Genomic DNA, 27209 nt, shown 5'->3' with positions numbered 1-27209 from the left:
AAAGCGGAGACACAAAAAGCCAAATCTGACACATTCAATGCAAAACTCCAGAAATGGACTGCACAAAATTATTGGAAGCTTCTCAAAATTGCATTCCAAGTTTGTGATGCTCCTGTAATTTGTAATTAAACTCACTTGTATCAATTAACAGGTGCTGACAATATAGAAATCACACTGGCCATCAGTTAAAATGGTGAAAATTTGACTCAACCTTTCTGTTGTGTGTCTCTGTGCACCACATGGAGCATGAAGAGAAAGAGCAGAAAACAACTGTCTGAGGATTTGAGAATAAAAATTGTGCAAAGCATGGACAATCTTAAGGTTATAAGTCCGTTTTCAGAGATCTTAATATTCCTGTGTCCACCGTGCGCAACATTGTCAAGAAGTGATATGTACTGTAGCTAATCTCCCTGGACAGGGATGGAAGAGAAAAAGGTAATCAGAGATTGTAATGAAGCATTGTTCAAATGGTTAATAAAAGAACCTTGTTTAACTTCCAGACAAATTCAAACTGATCTTCAGACATAGGGTACAACTGTGTCAGCTTGCACTATACATTGCCATCTGAATGAAATTGGACACTATGGTAGGAGACCCACCATGCTGACACAGAAACATAACAAAGCCAGATTGGAGTTTGCCAAAACCTACTTGAGGAAGCCAAAATTCTTTTGGGAGAATGTGCTGTGGACAGACAAAAGAAAATTACAGCTTTTTGGTAAAGCCCATCACTCTACTGTTTTTAGAAAAAGCAATGAGGCCTTTAAATAAAATAATACAGTCCCTACAGTCAAACATAGTGGAGGTTCACTCATGCTTTGGGGTTGCTTTGCTGGTTTAGGCACTGAATTTCTTGACAGTGTGCATGGTATTATGAAATATGAAGACTACCAAACAATTCTGGGGTGCAATGAAGGGCCCAGCGTAAGAAAGTTGGGTCTCCATCAGAGACCATGGGTCTCGCAGCAGGACAATGACCTAAAGCACATATCAAAAAGCACCCAGAAATGGTTTTAAGACAAAGCACTGGAGAGTATTGAACAACAGCAATGAGTCCAGATCTCAATTCCACAGAGCACATGTGGAAAGATTTCAACACAGCAGTTGGAAAAGGGAATCCTTCCAATCTGAGTGACCTGAAGCAGTTGGCAAAAGAAGAGTGGTCCAAAATTCCAGTAGAGAGGTATAAGAAATTAATTGATGGTTACACAAAGCAATTGATTTCAGTTATTTTTTCTAATTGGTGTGCCACCAAATATTAAATTGAGGGTGACAATAATTTTGTCCAGTCCATTTTTGGGGTTTTGCGTGGAATGTGTCTGATTTGGCTTTTTGTTTCTCCACTGTTTTTGTGTCATTCCAATACAAACAAAAGAAATAAACATGAGAATGCCTAAACATTTGTAATAGCAACAATTTTCTGGGTGAAGTGGTGCATTATCTGACAGAGATGCAGGGGTGCCAATATTTTTTGGCTATGACTGTATATCCTACACTCAGTTGTTTTATTAAGCCTGGTTTCTTAAAAGAGATCTATGGTCAAAGCATACACTTTTATTTTATAACATTGGCATTGTAAAAGCACTACAAACAATTGTTATAATTGCCGAACCAGTATAAGTTTACTTGAAAAGTGTCCTTTTATATCGTGAGTTCGCTGGTCATCTCTTTCGTCAACGTTCCAAATTTCCTGCATGCTTTGCAGCTTCTCCTCTGCTGTTCACTTTCAATTACTAAGACTACATATCCCATGGTACCTTGCTGTCTCTGCCAGCTGTGATTCCTGTACTGACTCCGTCTCCTGAAACTCCTCCTCTCAGCTCATCTGTAGTTCAGAAGGCAAGCTCTATGAAATGTGTGACACAGCCGTACCTACTCACAAGGCATAGTGATTACGTGTCACAGAATTCCAGGAAGTAAATGTGTGGAATCTCCTCAAAGTAGGTTTACATAGATCATTTTGAAGATCATACAGATAGTAGGATTAGGTTAGGAATAACTGAAATACAATGTGGAAATTAATATATGATTTTGCATTTTGACCATACATACACTTTAAGTTGTTGTAAACTTCAGCTATGAAATATGAACAAAGCATATTCATCTATGAACAAAGCATATCCATCTATAGTGTGTACTTGTCTCAATTACGAGTGCAATTTCTGTCTGCTGCTCCATTCCTCTGCTCTCAGCATGAATCTTCTGACAAGTTTTCCCAACACCAAGAGGTAAAAAGGTGACAGGGGAGGGAGCTCCAGCACACAGCATGTGATTGACAGCCTCAGCTCTGATCCTGTGTGCTGTGTGGAGGGGGGGTCTTTTACCTCCAATTAGTACAGAGAGCTCTCCTCGCTGACTTTGAACGGATGTAGAGAATTCTGCAGATAAATAGGTACAACTTATGTAGGAGGATTTGTTTACTCTCCTGAGGCCATTAACTGAGGTGCATCACCTGAGGCCAGTCACCTCACTGAGTATATGGAAGGGTTTAACAAGCACTTTAACTCTAACTAGACATCCTGGCTGTAAGTGTAGTTCCTCTGCACCACATTTCTGATCAGTGTACACCTTACTTTTATATTGTAGATTTTTAACAGTTATAGCAAACATATGATTTCAGAGGTACTGGACTTAGTGGGAGTTGTACTGTATGACTGTAACATGTAAATTAGTACTCATTTGTCTGCCATGTAGTAGATTGCTACGCTTGTGAAGTTGCAAGCCTAGTCTCTCTGTAGACATCTAAGAATGCTTTCCAAGATTTTTCTGTAATGTTTGCAGTCTAAAAAGCTTCTTTAAGGCTTTTAATAAATCTCCCAGTTTCTATATTTGCCCTGAGATAATAATCTGAGGATTTCCTGTGCAGAGAATATCTCTCTCTCAAAAAGGATTCAAACTTTAATGACACAAATTATGGTCCATTTCCAGACCATTTCTTTGGGTTACCTTCCCTGCTAAAGACTATGGAGATAAATCTAACTACATTAGCATATGTTAAAAAAGTAATTTCCCTTTTACTGAGAAAAAAACAATCCCTTTTGGGTGATCAACGCACATGGCTTGGATTTTAACATTGTTGAGAATCCTACTTCTGCTCTGAAGAAAAAGCTGTTTGTTGTCTTCAGAGTGAATCTGAATGGTGTGACTTTTCATTAATAACCAGGTGATGCATTTGCACAGTTCTGAGGAAAATGCAGGGTCTGCACCCCTTTAAAAGTGATTAACCCTTTGAGAGTATTTCACCAAAAATGAAATTTTTGTGGCAGAGGGTGCCTAAGATCTGACTTATACCTCAGTGCCGACTTCTGAGAAAATCAAGTCAATCACACAAGCAGAAAATGACATTTCGGGTGTATGGAACACCTCCAGTTTGCATTGCATTTCACAGAAAATTACAGTGGTGTTGAAAAGGAAATGTAATTTTTAATAACTTTTAAATGTAATATGGCTTGTGTAGCAATTATATATGCTATATATTTTTTTTACTTGCTATTTTTCCACACAAAAGTGGAGTTACCATTTAAATTTTATTTCTGACCATTTACTTTCCTAATCCATGAAAGTTATAGAAAATCAGTTTTCAGATGACTCTGAAAAAGGCCTATATCAGAAACAACCTTCACCCAAGCAGAACCAGGAAACAATGCTAGAGTGGTGGAGTGTATGGTACCAGATTTTTTGTGACACTGACATTTAAAGCAAGATTAAATGGCAGTCAGTTAGTATTTGGCAATCCATGCCTGGACACCAAAATAGGTCAAATAGTCTTTGCTTTTTTCTTACAATTCCTTGGTGACTTTCATGTACATGTTTCATAAGACGTTCTCTCCATAAAACAGATCCATGGACAATATAACCATCAACTAAGGGCAGTTCTAATGGCTTGTTCTAATAATGTCTTAAGTTCTTGGGAAATGGCTTCTATTGCAGAGAAGGATAAAAGTCTCAATTTCCGATACACAGATTTTACTTCTGATTGTACTTGAACTACTTCTCATGCACATAAATGGTCTGTGATAAAAAAAAGTACAACTTAATAAAAACTCACCACTCCTCTTACTAAATACCTTGGACTGTCAACTTTCCAAAAAGCCCTGCCTAGTATTAGAAAGACATTACCCTTTCACTGCCAGATCTGTACGGCATATGGACCTACAGCACCACTTGCAGCTAGTCCGGTTATATGCTGTATGGACCTGATATTCCTCCTTATGTTTAAGCTCATGGCCACGTCAGTGAACATAAGCTTATAGAAAAACCGTTCAGCAGGCTGAAAAAAACAATATTTAATAAGAAATAAAATAGGTGTTGTACTCACAAACGACAATAAAGTCAAGGCACATCATAAGAGAACAGCTGGGTCAACACCACGCTGAGTAATAGTCCATAATGGGGAATGTAGACATCCAATAGGCTGACGCATTTCGAGGACTTGCCTCTTCCTCAGAGCCCTGGCTACATTCCCCATTATGGACTGTTACTCAGCGTGGTGTTGACCCAGCTGTTCTTTTATGATGTGCCTTGACTTTATTGTCATTTGTGAGTACAACACCTACTTTATTTCTTATTAAACATTTTTTATGGTAATGCACTAGGCCTGTGCGTCCTCTCTTTGTTCTTTCCTCATTCAGTATATTTGGATTCCCCCGGTCTGTTGAGGGCAGCAAGGTGTGAATTTCCAGGACATTCTTAATGTGGCTGCAGCCTGCATCGAGTCCATCCCCAAGCGCAGGAGCATTTGTGTTTGCTGGTTCATTGAAAAAAACAATACCTCTGATTAGTGGCTAACAAGCCACTGATCAGAGCTACTCACCTAGAATGTATCTCCCCACTGCTGTTGTTGCGTCTCTGCCCTGTGTTTCAAGCCTCTTCACCTCCTGCCACTGATCTTGACATCTTAAATTTCCCTACCTCCCAGCACTGACCCCGACACCCCCCCCCCCACAACCCTGATCCCCTGTGGCTACCCTGTGGCTGCTGGCTTCCTTCCTCTCCAGGTCTGGTGATGCAAGGGAGCCACAAGGGCTTTGATGTGGATGCACAATGTTTGTTAAACAGATTTTAATGGAAATGCAACAAAAATGCATGGAAATGTCCGTATTTGGTCAATGACATCATGGGGGGGGGTGTCACCTGGTGGCATCATCAGGCATCATCAACCATATGTGACATGTTCCCCTTAGTCACTTCAGCTGTGGGGGAAAGGGGGGTGTTATTCGGTGATGGACAAGCAATGTCGGAGGTGGTTGAGTGCCAGTAGGTGGCAGGTTTTTTCATGTGGGTTAGGGGCTATTGTTCATAGTGATTGAAATGGATCTACATTGATGGATGATGTTGATCGATGTCAGACGTATGTACATTGGGGGATGTTGGATGGATGTACATCAGGGGCCTTTAAAAAAATAAATAAATAAAAGAATCTGTTGTGTTTTTATTTAACACTGAATTTTTGGTGAATAAATGGGGGAGTATGTACCCCTTACTCATTTAAATGGAGGGGGCTTTCATATTCTGATAAACAGACCACCTGCAGACTCCCAACCATCAGGCCAAGGTTTTAGGGAAGAGGCCCTTGTCCTCACCAACATGGAGGCAAGATGCTTTGCCAGAGTGGTCCTCACATGTTGATAGTTTGTGGCCTGTTGTGGTTGAGGGGGGGAATTGCACGCATGCCCCCCCCCCTTTCTTGGCCTATTGGGCTGTATGCTCAGATAAGAGTCTGGTATGCTATTTGGTTGGAACCCCACACAATTTTTTTTTGTCATTTTTTTGTGGGGTCCCCTTTAACCACATGCCAACCAGCTGCAGTACATATTGTATGGCTGGGCGGCAAGGGCAGGCAAAATCACGTGCATGAATGTGATTTTGCCTGCTCTGGACCCCCCCCCCCCCCCACGACTGCTGTGTCCACTGGATACCAGATCCTGGTACTCAGGGCCCAGTGATTATGTGATCGCATAGAGTTCACATGATCGCAATGTCAACAAAGCTGTTATGAATGAATTCATTCATTGGCCTACAGCCATCACATGGTACCTGGGCCAATCACTGCACCCTGTACCATGTGATTAGCTGTAGCCAATCACAGATCGGTAGTGATCACAGCTGTCATGGATGTAACCTAAAAAACTTTGAAAACGTTGAAAACGTTGAAAACTTTGCTGTTACAATTATATTTTTTGTAACAGCAAATGAAGTGTAAAAGAAAAAAAAATCCCTGATCACCCCTTAGAGTAGTACAGTGTTATTATGGAGACACTGAACTACTCTTATGAAAGTATGTAAAAAATGAAACAAAAAATGTTAAAAAATTGAATAAAAATTTTTTTTTTTTTCTTTTAACATACTGTAACCATTCAGTCTTCCTGATCACATTAGTTACATGATGACGCTGTACTGTACTGGTGACAGTATGTAAAAAATTTTTTTAAATAAAATTCAATTTCTTCATTTTCAAAAAAGTTGTGACAAAAAATTACAACTTGCCATGCTTCTTACTAAATACCTCAGACTGTCTGCTTTCCAAAAAGGGGTCATTTGGGGGGAATTTGTACTGTCCTGGCATTGTAGGGCCTCCAGAAATTATATAGGCCATCAGTTCATTAGAACTGATCAGTTTTCAAATATATAGTACATACCATAATTTGTAGATGCTATAACTTACAGGCAAACTAATTAATATACACTTATTGGGATTTCTTCACCAAAGACATGTAGCAAAATACATTTTGGTCTAAATTTATGACGAAATTTGATTTTATTGCATATGTTTTATGACAGGAAGAAGAAAATAATGTTTCCTTTCATAAAATAACAGCGGTGATTAAATACCACCAAAAGAAATCTCTATTTGTGTGAAAAAAATTATAAAAATTTCATTTGTGTACAGTATTGCATGACCACACAAATTGCCAGTTAAAGTAGTGCAGTGTGGAATAACAAACCTTCTGGACCTCAAAGTGGTCATCGCCAAACCTGAAGAACTTGGTATGAATTTTGGGGGGCACTTCATGCTAAATACAGTAATTACAAATTGTATTGTGTCTGCGCAGCTCTGTTTTGCAGCTAAGATAAATATCTTGTACCTTTGTATTGGGCATGAATACAGTATCTGCCTTATGAATGCATGGCCTGTATGGTGCTGTAGTCTCTCAGCTGAGGGTTTTTCCCTTAGCCACAGCAGTTTCACTTTGACTGGAAATTGTAATAGCTTTTTATTAGGGTTAAATCAAGAGCAATCTTTCTCCAATGTGGTCTGAGTCTTTATTTTCTACTAGTTTGTCTATTATCTCAAACTCACAGGTAACAACTAAATTTCTCAAAGCTGCTTTAAATTGTACTGTGCATTTGCCATTATGCTCTTCAAATTGCCAGAATTTACACTGTTCTGCAACTACATTTACTTGATGCACAAATAGGTTTTTTAATGCCATGAGAGTCATATAGTATGGAAAATAATTATTTGATCCCCTGCAGATTTTGTAAGTTTTCCCACTTACGAAGAAATGAAGAGTCTATAATTTTTTATCATATGTGTATTTTAAATGATAGAGACAGAATATCAACCAAAAGCCCAGAAAAAACACATGATATGAATGTTATAAATTTAGTTGCAGTTCAGTGAGTAGAATAAGTATTTGATCCCCTACCAACCAACAATAATTCTGGCTCCCACAGACTGGCTATGTGCTCATGTGGTACACAGATTAGTCCTGTCAATTTAAGAAGGTGCTCCAAACGACACTTCGAATCTCTTTCTTCCATTCAAACCTCATCATTATGAGCAAAGAGCTGTCAAAGGACATCAGGGACAAGATTGTAGACCTGCACAAGGCTGGAATGGGCTACAAGACCATCAGCAAGAAGCTTGGTGAGGAGACAACTGTTGGAGCGATTATACGCAAATGGAAGAAATACAAAATACTCATCAATTGCCCTTGGTCTGGAGATCCATGCAAGATTTTGCCTCATGGAGTAAGGATGATCATGAGGAAAGTGAGGGATCAGCCCATAACTATGCTAGAGGAGCTTGTGAATGATCTCAAGGCAGTTGGGACCACAGTCACCAAACAAACCAATGGTAACACAATATGCCACCCTGGATTGAAATCCTGCAGCTGCCGCAAGGTCCCTCTCCTCAAGAAGGCACATGTACAGGCCCATCTGAAGTTTGCCAATGAACATCTAAATGACTCAGAGAAGGATTGGGAGAATGTGCTGTGGTCAGATGAGACCAAAATTGAGCATTTGACAATAACTCGACTCTCCTTGTTTGTAAGAAGAAAAATGCTGATTAGAACTCTAAGAACACCATCCCTTTAGTCAAGCATGGAGGTGGAAACATTATGCTTTGGGGCTGTTTCTTTGCTAAAGGTACAGGCCACCTTTGCTGCGTTGAGGGGCCAATGGATAGGGTCACGTATTGTAAAATCTTGGATGAGAACCTTCTTCTATCGGCTATAACACTAAAGATGGGTCGTGGATAGGTCTTCCAGATCATCCCTGAAGAAGCCACGTGACTCATGGCGTAACATGCAGGACGGAAGCTTGTGACATCTTTTCTGGTACGTGCAGGAGCTGCCATCTGTGTTCACCCTGTTTTTCCCTTAAATGCTTGCAATAGGTTCTGTGAACCTTGTATCTATGTGAGTGACATTTTTTATACATTTTTATGGTAATAACGCCTTACTACACTATGAGGAGTTCCTTGTTCCTGATCTTTTGAGCACCTATCAATTGGAGTGGGGACATAAAGGATTGATCCTGAGAGTGTCTGGAGAGACCTGAGGAACCAGAGAATCCAGTGGGATTCATATTGAGGACATGTTGACCTATATTTTCTATGGGTCAGTGTGCATGCCTGAAGGTGGAGGAGCACAATAGATTTGCACCCCTGTTGAAGTCACTGGTGCATTACTTTAAATGTTGGAAGAAAGAGACCGTTATATCACTTTTGGACTGCTTATTGCACTTTATTAAGTGTTATCTCTCATTCACCATTTATCTTTTTTTTTTTTGTATATTCAGTAGAGCTGCTTATCTTTTTTTTTTTTTTTTTTAGCATGCACTTTTTGTGAGTATCCAGCCCAGTTGAACATATACTTGATTCATCACATATTTATTATACCAGGGGGGCTGATTGCTCAGCCAGGCATTTGTTTTACATCATTTTATACTGTTTTTGTTGATTTTTACACTTTATGTTTTAGTTTAGAAGGGTGTTTTTATAGCTCAGCCAGTTGTTTACTGCCATTGTGATTGTGTTTTATTTGTAATATGCGTTTCATATATTTCACTATTTTTGTTGGGTTTTTTTACACTTTATTCTTCAGCTCAGCTGGGTGTTTATTATAGGCTGGCCAGGTGTTTATTGCTACTTGATTTTGGTTTATTTTTTATATATATTTCACATATCATTTGGATTTAGTGGTTCAGCCAGTTTTTTTTTTGCTCAGCAGGGTGTTTACTTATTATTAGTGGATTTTTTTGGGGTCACTAGGGGGCAGCACAGCACTATTCTTGGGGAGCAACTACAAGAAACATCTTACCTCTGTGCTTGCTAACAAGGGTTTCTCCACCAAGTACTAAGTCATGTCTTCCTTGGGGATCAAATACTTATTTTACTCACTGAACTGCAACTCAATTTATAACATTTTTATCATGTGTTTTTTTCTGGATTTTTGGTTGATATTCCGTCTCTATAATTTAAAATACACCTATGATAAAAAATATAGACCCTTCATGTCTTTGTAAGTGGGCAAACTTGCAAAATCTGTAGGTGATCAAATAATTATTTTCTCCACTGTATGTGTCATCTGCTGCTGATCAAGTACAGAAAAAAACCAGTTCTGCTCCAAGGGAGGGAATAGTAAAACATGCTTTCTTGCAGACTATAAGTCCTGATTCACAGCAAGTATGTCATTCTCAAATATACCATTCCAAGCAGTAAAAGGCATTGCAGGCTCAACGAAATGTGGCAGAAAAGGGGCAAGCTGCTGTAGAGATAGAAGGTTCATCTTTGTCTCCAACCTTGTGGTGTCTTGTAGCAGGGTTGCCAACCCCAGAAACTATTTTTACTGTCAAAACATGGAAAATTTACTGACAGAGCACATTCCTTACTAACAACCTGAAATGTGCCTATTAGAAACTAAGAAAATGAATATTTAAAAAGTGTAAATAATATTTAAGCATTTACAATACCCAGGGATGTTTTATGAAAGCAGTGGGCGTGTGTATGAGATCATACCTTGGGACCTTCTGGTAGAGAAAAACAAAGAGGGGCTTGCGCACCATGGCAAAAATTGGGGGTAGTTTTCTGTAGCTTTTGGTGCCTCTAGGTAGTGCCTGCTGGTTACATAGTAAATATGTCTGGCAGCTGTGGTGTTAATTGCCTTCTGCTGCAGTTTGGCGCTTGCTCAGCATCTACCCAAGTGGTTTTCTGTAACTTTTGGTAGCTTTAGGTAGTGCCTGCTGGTTACATAGTAAAGTAAAGTAAAGATGCCAAGCGATTGTGGGGTTATTTGCATTGTGCAGCCATTTGGCTTCTGCTCAGCACCTTCCCCTCACAACTTTTTTTTCACTGACAAAAAACAATTACTGACAGAGGGCATTTTTTACTGATAACATAAAATATGACAGAAACTCCTATTGATATAGGATAATTGATATTAAAAAAATATAAAAAAACATGTAAATATTAACAATGCCCATAACAAGTAATCTGCTTGGCTTTACAATGAAAAAGTCAAGTGTTACAAAATTTGAGATTGACTAGTATTATGAAAGACTTGAGGAACCCTAGGACTGAGCAGAAAACAAGTTGTGCCATGGCAATTGATGGTCATGGTCAGGCTGGGCCTAACATTGGGAGTGTCTTAAAGGGGAATGATTAAAAAGAACTTGAGCCAAATACTCCAAATTATTGTATCACAACTGGCAGCCTCACAGACACACATAAACCTCAGAACAAAGGATCATTTTAAAAAATGAAAACTTGCACTTACATATGCTTTCTGCACATAAAAAGACATCATTGTGCCTGACCTAGCCTACCTTAACCACTTCAATATTTAACACTTTAACCCTCTTCCTACCCAGGCCATTTTTCAGATTCAGCGCAGTCACACTTTGAATGACAAATACTCAGTCATGAAACACTGTACCCAAATTAAATTGATATCATTTTTTTAGACAGATAGAGCTTTCTTTTGGTGTTTTTTAATCACCACTTATTTTTATTTCTTTGGTATATAAACGAAATAATGCCAACCGTTTTGACCCACACACACATGCATTTTTCTTAGTTTCTGGTATAAAATGTTGCAATTAAATAATCTTTCTTCCTAAATTTAGACAAAATGTATTCTGCTACATTTGTTTTGGTGAAAATAACCCAAATCAATGTATATTACTTAGTCTGTGTGAAAGGTATAGAGTCTACAAAGTATGGGATGTACTGTATATCTGAAAAGTGATCATTTCTGATGTACTGCCTATCTCAGTTCTTGAGGTCCTAAAATGACAGGATGGTACAAATACCCCCCAAATAACCCCTTTTTGGAAAACAGCCACCCCAAGTTATGTAATAAGAGGCATGGTGAGTTTTTTAAAGTTGTAATTTTTTGTCTAAATTTTTGGAAAATTAAAAAAGTAAATTTTTTTTTCACTTTTATTTTTTTACATACTGTCCCCAGTGCAGTACAGCGTCATCATATGACTGATGTGGTGGTGATCAGGGATACTGACTGGTGACAGCATTGAAAAATAATAATAATAATTTTATTTATTTCATTAAAACCAGGAACTGTTGAGATAATGATCACTTTGGTCAAGACTATGTAATTTACAACATGTATAAAATGATAGAGTCAAGATTTTTTAGGCCCCGTGATGTTTGCAGAATGTTTATCAAAACAATATTTTTGCAAACACAAACGCAGAAAAACTTACTTATTTCTGTTTAAATTTCTACTAACTATAAAAGCTAAAACTGCACTAAGTCAATGAATTAAAAAAATCTCTATAGATGACGCTTTAAAAGCCTTTACAGTTCTTTGAGATCTAGTACCGAAATTATTGCTCTCAACATTCGTAGTGATGCCTCACATGTTTGGCGCTACCGTAGTTTACATACACGCACCCTGAGCATGTTTTAGCATTTGTTGGCGCAGCCTACAGGGCAGTGGGGGCTACGTTAACTTTTTTTGTTTTTTTAATATTTTATTAAAATTGTTATTACGTTTATATGTATGTATGTATTTATTTTTATTTAACTGCATTGCTATCACAAAGGGTTATCAATGCCCCATGTGAATGCATTGGGAAGGTGACAGGTAATCTTTATGGAAACATAGGGAATCTTATAGACCCTCATATCCTCCCTGCTTCCAAAGTATCTAACTGAGGAGAAATCTGAAAGGGCATGGTTAAATACAGTCTGAGCCTGCATACAGTGTATGCAACATGTGTATTGTACAGTCTTTTTACCTACAATATAATGTTTAATCACTTTACCACAATTGGGAGTTTCATAGATACACAGAAACTTAAATTAAAGTAATCAAGTTATTGTCAACTAAAGTCTTTAAAAAATAAAAAAAGTATGGACAGAGAGCCAACACTTTGTCTGAGCCTACATTAAGAAGAACTTCATTAAAACTGTAGGACACTACTTAGCAAGCAGCAATTGTTGAGACAATAACACTTTGGTCAGGAGTATGTAATATACAGTAGTCAGCACCAGGGGCGGACTGACAACTCATGGGGCACCCAGGCAATAGGGGATCATGGGGCCCCTGTGTCCTTGCCCACACTCAAAGCACACCCAAAAAAGCCTATAAAAAGGTACCAGGGGCACTTCATGGGGCCCCCTACTGACCCCGGGCCCTCGGGCAGTGCCCGAGTGCTTGAATGGTCAGTCCGCCCTTGGTCAGCACTATGTCATTTACAGCACAATCAGTGCTAGGATCAGGTCATCCAGTACCCAGGGTAAAGCTGCCAGACTGTACCTTCCACTCTCCTGTATATTATGATTGAGTCATTGTCTTCAAGACAAACATTATTTAAGCATTTAATTAGGCCAAAACAGAATTCACTTACACATTTTACCAGTTTCATGTGCCTGTTGCTTTATGCACTCAGATGGCACTCCGCATCTCCCCATGAAAACTCTGTAGGTAGCATCAAAGGAGCATAGGTACAATTCAAGGTCTCTCAGGTCCTGATTTTGGTAGTGTTGCCCCTCAATTCCGGAAGAAACTGTTGTAGCCCAATGAAGGAACTCTCTACCCCCTGCCTAAGATATGTCTATTACTCCAACTCCCACTGCCCTCAGCAGCTACTGCATATTTATATACTTCAGGGAAAGGGCACAGTCTAGTGGTCAAACAGAGAACTGCATTGTTTGCCATCTGACACCCTCTTACATGCACCCAATGGCAGTTGCCCCTCCTGACCTGCCCTCCTTCCCCTTCATATATAGCAGTCAGCAGTATGCATCAAAGTGTCCTTTTACTGGTGGTCAGATGCAGAAAAAATGAATAGTGTTTATAGGTTTATAGGGTCCTAGCCCCAGTGGGTGGGGCAAAACTCATCATGGGCATGGCCAGAACAGTAGCCGAGGTCATTCCTCAACATTGGACTCCTGGGTCAGTTGAGCAGTGTCCATCCCTTCACTTGCATTGGCTGACACTGGAATTGCTCAGACTCATGCTCCCCTCTTCTTACTTGCCAGTGGAGTGATCCTTTTCCTTCCATCCATAGCTTGGATTAGCGCCATAAAGGTATACTTTTCACTAGTATGTATTTGTTTTAAAAAATATCAAACAGACACAGTAATGGGGGTGGCTACTTTTAGTTTTTTATATGTAGGTTGAAGATGTTCTTTAATTAAGACTCAAAAGAGAGAACACTCTAGCAGACTCTACCGAGATGATAACGGAAGGTATACTGTTAAATAAGGCATGTTTTGAATGTACGTAGCTAAAGACAATTTTGTCTCCTTATTTATATGGACAATATATACCCCTCTGTCATGACCAGGGCTCAATGTAGCCGAGATGCCCAGGCTAAATCTGAATCATCCTCATCAGGTCAAGTTGACAATATGATGATTACTGATTTGCCTACTGATTAACAATCTTTACACTGTTTTTAAGGACATGTTAACCTTTATTTAAGCTACTATTTCAATAAATTCTTTGCATGTTTTTTAACCTGACAAATGACCAATAATTTTTTTATATATTTTTGGCCAATTGCTTTTTTATCTTTTTTTTCTTTCAAATAATGTTTTTAACTGAGAGTTGCAGTCTGCCAGCCGCAGCTTTTAATAAGCTTCTTTCTCCCTGTAAGTGATGGCTGAAGCCAGCAAGTTTATTTGTAAATAAACCTCATGTGATCGGTAGACATGTGCATGCCAGAAATTTTCGTTTAATTTTGGGTGCATTTGTTCATTCAATAAATTTGTATCATCATATTTGTTACGTTGAACGGATTTGTTTTTGGGATTTGTTTTTTGGAAAATTGCTGTGTATTTTGGGTTGATTCCATATTCATATATCAAAACTGTTAGGAAGGATTTGATATTTTCAGGAGCAATAGAATAAATAATGCAAAATTCGGTGGTCATGAATTTTTCAAACCTAAGAATTGCATTACTGTGGAACTGAACTGACTGACTGTGACAATTAGAAAATTCAATCTAAATCACAAATTTACTAAAATCCAATTTATCAAACAAAATTTCCCATGGGCCTAAAATACTATCCAATTATGTGACGTCATCTGAATGAAACAAATGAAATGAATGCATTCTTTAATTTCGGTATAACTTTTTTCAAATTAATTTACATTCAGAAATTTGCATACATCTGAATCTCTGAAAATGACATTTTTGGATGAGTAGTGATTTGTTACAAAACAAAACGCACATGTCTAGTGAGAGACCATCTTTGTCAGAAATGTGATAACATGGGCAGTATGTAAAAAAATAGTTATAGGCACTCTAAATTAAGAAATATGCAAGTAGGCTCTGATAAAAAATTATAGTACCGTGTAATAAAAAAGGGGTACAATCTCTGTATATAAAAACAACCATTAAAAGAGAAGTATGGGGTTTCCTTTTTTTAAAAAAACATAATTACCTAGGTGGATGCAGCATTGGTCCCTCGCTGGCTCTAATGGTGAGAAGTCAGTGATCACATGAGTTCTCACAGCCGCTGTCTGCTCTGCCCCTCCAGGGCTCACTGAAGTGTTGGGCTGTGGAGGGGGAGGGAGCAGCTGGCTCAGGCTCTCAGCAGATTGCTGAGAGGCTGAGCCATGTGCTGTTCCAGACTCTGGGGTGAATCCCAACTTTGAAGTTGGGATCTTTCCCCAGCCTGGACACGCTGACTGACGTAGGCCAACAGCAGGCTTCAGCCCACTGGCAGCTGAACATGGGTCACAGAAGTGCAGAACAAACCAAAAGAGCCAAAAGACCTTTGGCTGTACTTCTCCTTTAATCTCCAGAGGTAGGCCCCAGCATGTGTTCTTTTCCAGATGCTGACCGAGTCTTGTCGTCATGATTACATTTGCTTACTAAGTTTATTCATAATAACTTTTAATTACCTACTATACTATCAATATATTCTGTTTCTTTTGTTCTTGCACATGGGCACTGTGCCTGAGAATTGTAATCTACAGATTTCTGTCGGGAACAGGTTAAAGGAATTGAAATGTCTTATCCTTATAATTAAATATTTGTGTCTATGACAAATATGCTATACTGTCAAAAAAATCCTTAACCGCATGTAGTAGGATTATGCACCATTCATCAGAAGTGAAGCCTTCAGTTCTTTGGTAGATGAAAATGATGAAGTCTCATTTCCATGCTGAGCTTTGGATGTCTACCTAAAGGTCTAAAGACAATTAAACCTGGTATTAACAAACCATCATATTGCATGGTAACATCATGAGGGAACAACACTTGCACCAGAGAATACAAGCGGTCCTGTAAAATGACAGCTTATTCTGTAACCATCATATACCCATGCGAACTATTATGGCACCTAACGACTCCAATAAGATGTTGGCTCATACCTTTAATTATCCAATTGTTAAGGTCCCTTGCACACGGGTGTATTCATTTACTGATGTTTACTCAGGAACTGTAAAGACCTGGGTAATGTTGAGTATAGGCGAGTATAGACAAGTAAAATTGTTCTTTATTGCCTGTATGCAAGCCGTGTACCGGGGTGGGCTCCCAGGATACAGTGAAGTCACGAACGAGGAAAGCAACCCTGACACCAGCTTTTGCAACAACAGAATTTTACTTAGATGTGGCAAATAAACACAACCACAAATGCTGGAAACATACAATAAATTTACATACACCCAGCCCAAAGGCTGAGACCCTTGTGCTGCCCAGCACAGCGCCTTCTGATGGATGAAGGTAGAAAGTGAAGTAATTTACCTACTGGCGGGCACAACTAAGCTGCCACACCTTACCCGTTATTACCCTAAAAGAGCAGGAATCAGTGTATGGGTGTATGGTATGGGCTAGCCTGCGGTGCAGCACAACAGCTTACAATCTTACACAAATCTACAGTATTCCCCCTCCCATAACTGGTCCTGCAGCATGTGCCTGAGTATTCCTTCTGAGCAAAACGCCAGTCTGGCTTGAGTTTGTGGGATTTTATCAGCTCTCCAATGTGAAATGTCACTTTAAGTTGTGGAGTCCTTCCAATGATCAGTAACAACACTTGTGGCCTGACACAAACAGAGACCCTAACTAACTAACTATAGGCCTGTCTCAGTCTCAAGGCGCCAACACTGAAATGAGGTGCGTGCACAATCTTACCGACACGGGTCTGCTTTGCATCCGCTGGTGACTCTGAACAGAACAAATGTCTCTCCAACAAGCAGCAATCTCATCAGCATTCCTGGCAGCAATCTTCCTTTCTCTGAACAGGATCAGCGTCTTGAACACCATCAGCTTCACTTAGCTGCATTTCTGATTACGGAGGGATGTTCTCACACCTGGATGGCATCGGATTCTCAGCTCACACACAGCCCCATTCTCCAAAGCATGGCTGCTGTCTCCTCTTCCAGTTCACTCCACTCCTGTGTGAAAACCCCACCTCTTCATGAATATAGAAGTATCTATGCAGTCTGAGGCTGTGTTAGAAAAACAGTGACATCTTGTGGCAAAACCGCAGAATGAGAGTCAAAACATTTGATTTACTCCAAACAGTTTTCAAACAAAGAGCTGTTTTCCCATCTTACATGTACTGTAATATTCTCATTATTATACTTACGATGCTAGTGTGCAAGGGGTCAAAATTAGTAAATTACTGCATTCAAATTAAGAATTTTCTATGTTATTTCTTTTTACTGCTCTTTACTCAATGCTGTATTACAGATCTTTACTCAGCTGTGTGCAAAGCCCCATAGACAACAATGCATCTCATTTCAGATAAAAAAAAAGAACTCAGCATTTTTTACTCTCATGTGCAACAGACCTAGCAGCAAGATAATTTGTGGTTTGAAAGCATCTTTATTCTTTTTTTCTAAATATAAACCACCTGAATGTAAGGACAGGGTGAAATTTTTCATGCTATCTTGCAGAGAGAAACAGCTTTCTATAATCTCAGTGACATCTCTAGCAGGGTGTCTTAAGTTATTTCCTAATAATGTAGGAAACCCTCCAAAAAACTATATCACCCAAGTGTCATTTCCCATACATATGGGTATCTATCATTTTTTCACACAACTTTCACCCAAGATTCGTGTGTTATTTGCATAAGATTTGGTTTGAAATAAGTGTGAATGTCCAATCATAATTACCTGCAAGATTGCATGAAGTTTATTATTTGGCAGTTGAAAAGCAGCTAATCCAAAAAAAGGAAAAAAAAAAAATAACTTTGTACTTTATTAGCAAAGCTAAAGTTTTTTTTTAGCTTTGTTAATAAAGTACACAGGTTTTTTTTCTTTTTCCTTATTTTCAACTACCAAATAATAAACTTTAATCTTGTATTTAATTATAATGAAACACACTCAGTAAATAATTCTCAGTTTTTTCAATTCTATTTTTCTATATTTTTATTAATTTATTTTAATTTTCCATATTTAAAAATTGCCATCAAAATCTGATTACATCATTGTTGGGAGACAGCTTTGATGCTTTTTTAGCACTATTTCCATGTGTTGCTTTTACAGTCAATGTTGTTTCACGTTTGTCTGATAATGTATAAATAGAATTGTCTTGCCAATACTTGGCTGGAATTGCTTCAACGTACATTATGTAGCTCTCTTTTTTTGTCTTTTTTCTATCTTTGTTTTGGTTGATACCCGGGTCAGGATGCATGCCATCTCTTACTGGTGCGCATACTGTTTATATGACTATAGTGTGTTACCTGAAAGTCATCTGCTCAGAAATGTAATTACAGCAGTTCTAAATGCTTTTACTCTGTATCACCTCTTTGTTGAAATCAATACCATTTTTAAATGAAAAAAAAAAAAATAGAATTGTCTTGCTCCACTCCTTCACCTAAGGAAGGACTAAGCCCTGGTGGGTGGGATAAAATGCATCAGAGGGGTGTGGTTTAAGAGGAGTTGAAGTCTGAGGTTTTTCAGATTCCTCTTCACTTGTTGAGCTAGTAGTGTGCGCTGTCTCTCATCCCCTTTCGCTTTGCAGAGATGTAATAAATATTTTTGTTTATTTTGCCCACATATGTATTTGAATATCAGCATGTTGTTCTGCAATACTCTTAGCTGTATCTTACATATAATCTATAGTGTCCTATAGCTGTTTCCTACAACTTTTATGTGTTTTCATGGCTATTCCTGCACTTGTCAATGATAATCTTTGTATATTTCTTCCTCCTTATCTTTTATTCTTTACATTCACATTTTGTGCTAAAACGCATTCTTGCAGTTGATGTTCACATAAAGTATATTTGTGCATTAAATCAAAAGAAATTTTAAAATGTATACTTGAGAGCTTAAATGAGAATGTTTCTATGGCAACATAAGGTTCTGATGACATATTCCTACATGTATTTTAGGATCAGTCAATAATTTATTTCACTGTGTAATTCTTTAACAGTCAAACATGAATAGCTATCAAAATCTTAAATATCAAGTACATTATTACTACTGACAGGACATAGAGAAACTTTAAAATGTACCTGTAGTCTTGGAGAAAACAGTAAGCTGTAAAGGAGGCCGGCAGAGAAGCTAAGCATTGCCCTTTTCTTTAGTTTGCAGCTTTTATAAAATTGTGGTAGAGTGAATTTGAAACCTGTCTCCAAGGCTGTATTTAGACATCAAGAAGCCCTAAGCCCAGGAAAATAATGATAATCTTCTTCACAAGCTCTGCCCCTTTTGTAATTATTTTAGTAAAAACGAATGCCAGAATCTGCTGTCAGAGGCAGCATATGCTTTACTTACTGTATAGAAGTACATTTCTCTAGTTCCACCAAACAAGAGAAAAAATATGTTTCCTGAATTTTAAAGTGTCCTCTGACTCCTCTCAAAATATATTATATTCCACCTATATTTCTCTTTCTTAAAGCTAAACAGCAAGCACAAAATAATTCATTTAAATATATTATTCAATAGCTGCAAAGGCTATGGATCAAAAAGTGCAGACCTCTGGGCTCAGAGGAAGAGGGAGGCCAGAAACTGAATCCAACCACCACCTCCATTACTTCAAAACCCTTCAAATGCGATAGCCATTTTATAGAAGTTCAGCATCCATATAAATGTTTTATTTCTTTAGCTCTCAAGGTGTTTTAGTTGAAATTCACTATATTGCCAAAAGTATTGGGACGCCTGCCTTTACACGCACTTTAATTTAAATGCCATCCCAGTCTTAGTCCGTAGGGTTCAATATTGAGTTGGCCCGCCCTTTGCAGCTATAACAGCTTCAGCTCTTCTGGGAAGGCTGTCCACAAGGTTTAAGAGGGTGTCGATGGGAATGTTTGACTATTCTTCAGGAAGTGCATTTGTGAGATCAGGCACTGATGTTTGATGAGACCTGGTCTGGCTTGCAGTCTCCACTCTAATTCATTCCAAAGGTGTTCTATTGGGTTGAGGTAAGGACTCTGTACAGGCCAGTCAAGTTCCTCCTCCCCAAAATCACTCATCCATGTCTTTATGGACCTTACTTATTGCATTGGTGCACAGTCATGTTGGAACAGGAAGGGGCCATCCCCAAACTGTTCCCATTCTTCCAGAAGCGCATTTTTGAGGTCAGGCACTGATGTTTGATGAGGCCTGGCAGTCTCCGCTCTAATTCATCCCAAAGGTGTTCTATTGGGTTGAGTTCAGGACTCTGTGCAAGCCGGTTAAATTCCTCCACCCCAAACTCACTCATCCATGTCTTTATGGAACTTGTTTGTGCACTGGTGTGCAGTCATGTTGGAGCAAAAAGGGCAATCCCCAAACTGTTCTCACAAAGTTGGGAGCATGAAATTGTCCAAAATGTCTTGGTATGCAGACACCTTAAGCATTCCCTTCACTGGAACTAAGGGGCCAAGCCCAACCCCTGAAAAACAACCCCACACCATAATCACCCCTCCACCAAACTTTACACTTGGCACAATGCAGTCAGGAAAGTACCATTCTCCTGGCAACTGTCTAGCCCAGACACGCCCATCGGATTGCCAGTCACAGGAGCATGATTTGTCACTCCAGAGAACATGTCTCCACTGCTCTAGAGTCCAGTGGCGGCGTGCTTTACACCACTGCATCCAAATCTTTGCATTGTACTTGGTGATGTAAGGCTTGGATACAGCTGCTCGGCCATGGAAACCCATTCCATGAAGCTCTCTATGCACTGTTGTTGTGCTAATCTGAAGTCCACATGAAGTTTGGAGGTCTTTACCTACTGACTCTGCATACAGTTGCCGACATTCGCTGATCCCGCTCTGTCATTTTACGTGGCCTACCACTTTGTTGCTGTTGTTCCCAGTTGCTTCCACTTTGTTATAATACCACTAACAGTTGACCGTGGAATATTTAGTAGCAAGGAAATTTCATGACTGGACTTATTGCACAGGTAGCAACCTATCACGGTACCACTCTTGAATTCACTGAGCTCCTGAGAGCGACCCATTCTATCACAAATGTTTGTAGAAGCGGTCTGCATGCCTTGGTGCTTGATTTTATACACCTGTGGCCATGGAGGCAATTGGAACACCTAAATTCAATGATTTGGAGGGGAGTCCCACTACTTTGGGCAATATAGTGTACAAGCACACTATTTATCACTACACCTCCCAACCAATGCTACAACAGGTCAAATGCTGCTTGTTTGTGTTGAGGAACTCAGTAGGTTCATCCTGTTAGTCAAGAACTGACCTGGATTTAGTTAGTGGTTCAGACAAGAAGAGTTTTTGCTTTTTTATGTAATGGATTTGCTGTACAAAAGTGTAGAACAAACCTCCTTGGTCTCCTTGTCTCATGCATGGTTTACTGCTGCCACTAGCAGTTGAGCCTGTCCCTCTTATATTCAGCTATAGTAGGTTTCTTAAAGGACATGCATAGGTGAACAGCAAAAACAGCATAGTTGCTTTACTGCAGCAACATTTCAGCAAGTCAAAGACAGCTCAGCCAGGTTGAAGACCTGACTTTTCTCTACTGCAATTAGAAAAAACAATTAGGTCTCATTTACACGTGTGGTTTAGGGGGGCACTCAATGGCACATTACCACCCCTCCAACTGCTCCCCTTTAAGCTAAAAAGGCAGCAGAGGGGTGGGTACATATGTCATGACCATGATCCTTAACAGTGTGACGTAGCAAAAATTATTCCTGCTGTTGATTACAGCCTGTCAAACGTCTTCTGAAAACAAGTGCTAACAGATCTTGCCCCTACCTAATTCTGGGAGTGGCTTCTCTATATCCCAGTCTGAGCTCAGTTGTACAGTGAATGCAAGAGGCTAATAGCAAGACAATTTCAAATACTGTATTTACACCACTTGCATGCAAAAAAATTAATTTCATGATGTATTAATGAATTTAGAGCTGCATTAATTTGTGTCTTTTAAACATGCCTGAAGTCCAGCTTTAAATTCAGTACAAACTATAGTTAGCATTCTGAATATTATTCCACAAAACAAGGCTTGTCACTTCACTAAACCTGTTCTTGTAAGAGAAATTGTACTGCTGCTTGTTGTACATAATAATGTTCCTTTGATTATTTGTGACCATAATGAAGTCTCTGGGGCTGGTTTAATATCTCATCTGCAGTTTCGAGCTCTGGTTCAATTTTATCTGCTATACAGATCAATGTTCGTTAAAGCTGTGATGCACCATGCTGGAATCTGCACAACCTGCTTGTCTCTTTATCTTTGCTCTGACCATCCACATCACTTGCTTTCTCTTGGGTGATGTTTAGAAACCCAGAACTGTGGTAAGAGCTCAGTAATAAAAAATGAGCTACAGCTAAGGGAATTATTGTCGGACACTTTATTCTATAGTTTTACAAATAATTCTATTAGTAGATAATAAAATGTTTATTTTTTAGTATGTCAAGGCCAGGCTGTGGCCTACAAATGTTGAATCTGATGATGTACATTAAATATTAAGTGTTATATTTAAAAAAATCTAAAGTGAACCTTTGCTTTGTTTTTGCCAAAAGTAAACATTTTCTTGCCAAAATACGTACGGGCAGTTTGGCTTATGCAGACTGATTAGTTGAAAAGAGGGGGCATTAAAGTGATTGTAAAGGCCTCAGGTTTTTTACCTTAATGCATGCTCTGCTCTGTTAAGGTAACAAACCTTTAATGTGCAGCCCCCCCAAATACTCAACTGAGCCCAGTCTCGATTCAGAACTGTACTCAAGAGCAGTGGTGCTGCTCTCTCTCTCTCTCACTGGACTTAGTGAGAGCAGAAGGAACCATTGGCGCCCGCTTCTGTTAATCAAATCCAGTGATGAGAAAGTGAGGGGCGGGCCACAATAGACACATGCAGAGCTGCTCTGGATCAGGCCGAGCAGCTTCCTATAGAGGTACATGAAGAAGAGGAAGAATCCAGAGTGCCAGAAGAGGAAGATCTGAGCCACTCTGTGCAAAACCATTGCACAGAGCAGGAAAGTATAACATGTTGGTTATTAAAAAAAACACTTTAAAGATTGCTGTTCAAGCCCAATTTAAAGTTTATGTTATAGCAAGCTCAATTTCAATTACAAAAGTTCATTTAATAACAGATTTGGATTTTCTACTGACGATAAAACCTATACAGTGCTTTAGCATTTGTAGCACTACCCTGGAGGCACTGCTGGTTGATTGGGTCCTTCTGCTTGTAGAGGTGAGAGACGGATCGGGTAGTACCTGAATTCACCAACACACCTGGGGTTTCTAATGGTTATATTGCCCTGCAAAAAGTTAAGAATAGGCAACAGACAGAAAGTAATTCACTGAAATATATTACAACTATGTTAAACACAGAAATGTAATGAGCACAACTCATAGATGCCACTGTATAGTTCAAAGAGGTAGGCTAAGGGGTCTAATTATTACTTAGGATTCCCTCTCTAAACCACTGGGCAGTGGATTCTGATCACAGTCAGCTGGTGTCAGCCCTATAACTTTGGTTAGAGCATTCCTTCCCAACAGGGAGACAGGGAGTATTTGTACTCCCAATGGTTAACATGGTAAAGCAGGAACAAATAGCCAGAGACCTCTCACCACTTAAAATGACACGTCAATGTCCTCTGCAACAGTCTTTCCCTCACAGAGTCACCCTGCACTCGCTGTAACCCAATACAGGTTGCCAACAGCACAGCCTCACAGCAGAACTCCTGGAATACCAGGTTTCTGAAATATCAGGTCTCTGGAACAGCTGGTCTTTGAAACATCAGGTATTTGGAACAGCAGAGCTCTAGAACATCAGGTCTCTGGAACAGCAGACCTCTAAAACACCAGGTCTCAGAAACAGCAGATCTCTAGAACATGAGGCCTCTTGAACAGCAGATCTCTAGAACACCAGGTATCTGGCACAGCATATCTCTAGAACAGCAGTGTACAGTCCTTGCAGCCAGCACTCTCTGAGACAACCATGCATGCACTGTCCCTCAACACAGCTCAGGCAGTTCCAGCCTAATCCCAGATTGTAACAACATAGTCTGTTAGGGACCACTGCTGTGGATATACCTTGTCAGGAATTACTTTTGACCACATTGGCTGCTATGGTTATAGTTATTGTTCTGTCCTTGCTACATGTTTCCCTGTGTGTAACTCAACATGCCCCTAAACTCTGCTATTCAGCAACAAGCCAGACTGAATGTAATCTTGAAGCTTTATTAACATAACAGGGTGGGTGAAACTGGGAAAAACAGATGAGAAATACAAGTACATACAATCACTGTATGAAACATACAAAAACACAATGAAATAGCTAGGTTACAGATGGGAATAAGTCCATGCTCATCAGCAATTCTGCCTATAGGAAATGTAGGTTTAGTCCACCAACATGTGCTGCAAGGATGATGGCTGGCTTCTTCTCCCTTAATTTTAAGATGGAGTCTAAGCTCCCAGGATGCACCTGTTTCATTTTCTCAGAATGACGGATGATGTAAGCTCTTATTAGTTAAAAATTCTCCAGCTTCTGCAAAACTGTAAATTTATTCTGGGCACCAGCTAGTGGCTAAATTTAATATTGCAGGGAGGACAACATAATCAAATTCCCTGCTGGAGGCAGAATAGTTAAACTGCTGAGCAAGAGAGAGTAAATTGTGCATTGTGATGTTAAATAAGATTTAAGGACAGCTTGTTCTCAGCAATAGATGCTAAATCTGTAGAAGTAATATTAGGCAGAATTTTTTGAATCATAAACAAAATATGAACCATAAGGTTATATGCAGTTCAAGGTATGTAAGAAACCATGCGTCATCACAAGAACAATATCCCACAGGAATCTTCTGACGCACCTCTCTTGTGTTTTTTATGTATTGTTTTTTTTTTTTAATTCTTGTTTATGCTCAGAACATCTAAGTGTTTTTTGTGCTTAGAGGTAGATCAGATGCTCATGAAATGAGAATGAGCAGGAAACATCATTCAGTGATATATCTGTGACTTACAAAAATCTTGGGGGAATACATTGTTTTTGGTTAGTTTTTCTCTTCTAGAAATAAGAGGGTTCTGCATATACAGAAAACTCACTGAACCAGACCTTTGCTTCAGTGTCATGTTCTTAATACGTCTTCACTGAAACTTCCTTTGTGGCAACTGAACAAGTCTGTGGGATTCAACATATCATTGAAGTGTCATTTACATTTTTTCCAAGCACTGAATGCATTTACATTTCCAAAATATAACTGTATACATTTTTTAGACTTTAATTGAATTTTCTGTTGCTGTTTACTGTTAAAAATATAATTTTTATTTTGTATTCCGTCTGTAGTCTTTGGACAACTCATCTTTCTCTCTGATCTAAATCATATTTGTGGGCCTTAAAGTAGATGTAGGCATTTAGTTTGCTAAAGCACTGTCTATTTTTAAAACTATTATATATTTTAAACATGTCACTAAAAACAGATCAGTAGGAATAAAATTAACTGCATGACTATGGTATGAAATAGTCACCAGAAAAGTGTTAAAGTTAAATGTTCAATGTAAAAGAAAGAAGTCTTACCTGATTGGAAGTCAAGAGTCAGGTGGCAGGAAGGATCTGCAGGAGTAAGATCTGTGGGGGGCTGTAGGGAGCTCATTCCAGAAGGTGGACATGAGAAGAAAGTTATACCACTCACCTTCTTGCACATTCTGTATGATAACAGATTGGATTACAGTGGAATTGTTATGGCAGCGTGTCAGGTTAGGAGATCCTTGGGGGTCTATGAATAAGTGAGAAGGTTACAAAGCAGGGGACCCATCTGGTGATATGGTGCTTTTCCCTTGGTATTGGTTCTTTTAACAAAGGTCTCGGTAACTTGGGAAGTCAGAAATTGTGAATTTTTTTAGCTGTACTTGAGCCAATGGGGTGCAGCCATGGACAAGGTTGGATCAAGTCTTCTGACTAGCAGACACCAAGGACCCTCTAATAACCAGCAGTTGTTGTGTAATTTATCTGGGTGGTGTTATTTTGTTTTTGTGGTTAAAATGGGGCTGCTGTGACTGTTTTACATTCATGTTGTGCAGTTTGTACATGATTTGTATGATTAGAAGTCACAATATGGAGATGAAATTTGACTAATCCATCAGTCATGTGTTCAGTAGTGACATTAGGGTTCTTGGGAGGAACAACTGAACACAGTGGATGGACACAGGAGATTGACATTTCCTTGAAGAGCCAATTTCTGCAGAGACTCCAGGAGACTATTTCTATATTACAATGGCAGGCAGCAGGAGGTGTAATTATTTAGACTCTTACTTTGCAGGTGAGAATTTGTTGTATTGAGTGAAGTAGAGATAGACTTTGGACACGCTATTTTAGAAAAGGGAGACAGTTTTTTACATAGGATAGCAATCTTCCATTGTGTGTTTTTGGAAACTTATAAGAGAGGGTTATGGAAAATAGTAGTATAGGTGGGGACTTCTATAAAGGTATTCAAACTTTTTGGGTAAAACCTACTTACACAATTATGACAAGGATAATATGAGTTCAATAAATAAAAAAGCGCAAAGTATGGTTAGTCATAATACAGAGCATGAGAAAATTGACTTTATACAAAATAAGTCATCAGCAGGGTGATACTTGAACCAAGCAGTAACATCTATAGTAATGCAGCAGCCCAAAGAAGAAAGAGTATCCAAAATAAGTGGTTTCAACCACCGATACAGAAAAAGAAAAAGGAAAGGAGGGGTTGGGGAGAAGAGTGGGTTAACATGTTAATTCCAAGCCTTCTTCACCCTCAGAGGAGGACAAAAGGAAAGAGCAAGATAAAAGGGCAACAGGAAGGGGGAAGCAGGGGGAGTTGAAGTGTATGAGACAGTAGAGGCATCAAAATTCATAGATGCTGTATGGAATTGAGATTTGGACTCATTGCTGGCCAGTTCAATACTCTCCAGTGCTTTGTCCTAAACAATTTCTGGGTGCTTTTTGACATGTGTGTTCGGTCATTGTCCTGCTGTTAGACCCATGATTTCTGATGGAGACCCAACTTTCTGACGCTGGGCCCTACATTGCACCCCAGAGTTCTTTGATAGTCTTCAGATTTCATAATGCCATATACACGGTCAAGATATCCAGTGCCTGAAGCAGCAAAGCAACCCCAAAACATTAGTGAACC

Source organism: Staurois parvus, unplaced genomic scaffold (assembly GCF_062004578.1).
Source record: "Staurois parvus isolate SC_StPar_1 unplaced genomic scaffold, SC_StPar_1.0 ptg000298l, whole genome shotgun sequence".
Taxonomy (NCBI): domain Eukaryota; kingdom Metazoa; phylum Chordata; class Amphibia; order Anura; family Ranidae; genus Staurois; species Staurois parvus.
The sequence above is the reverse complement of the archived record's forward strand: the minus strand, read 5'-3'. Positions refer to the sequence as shown.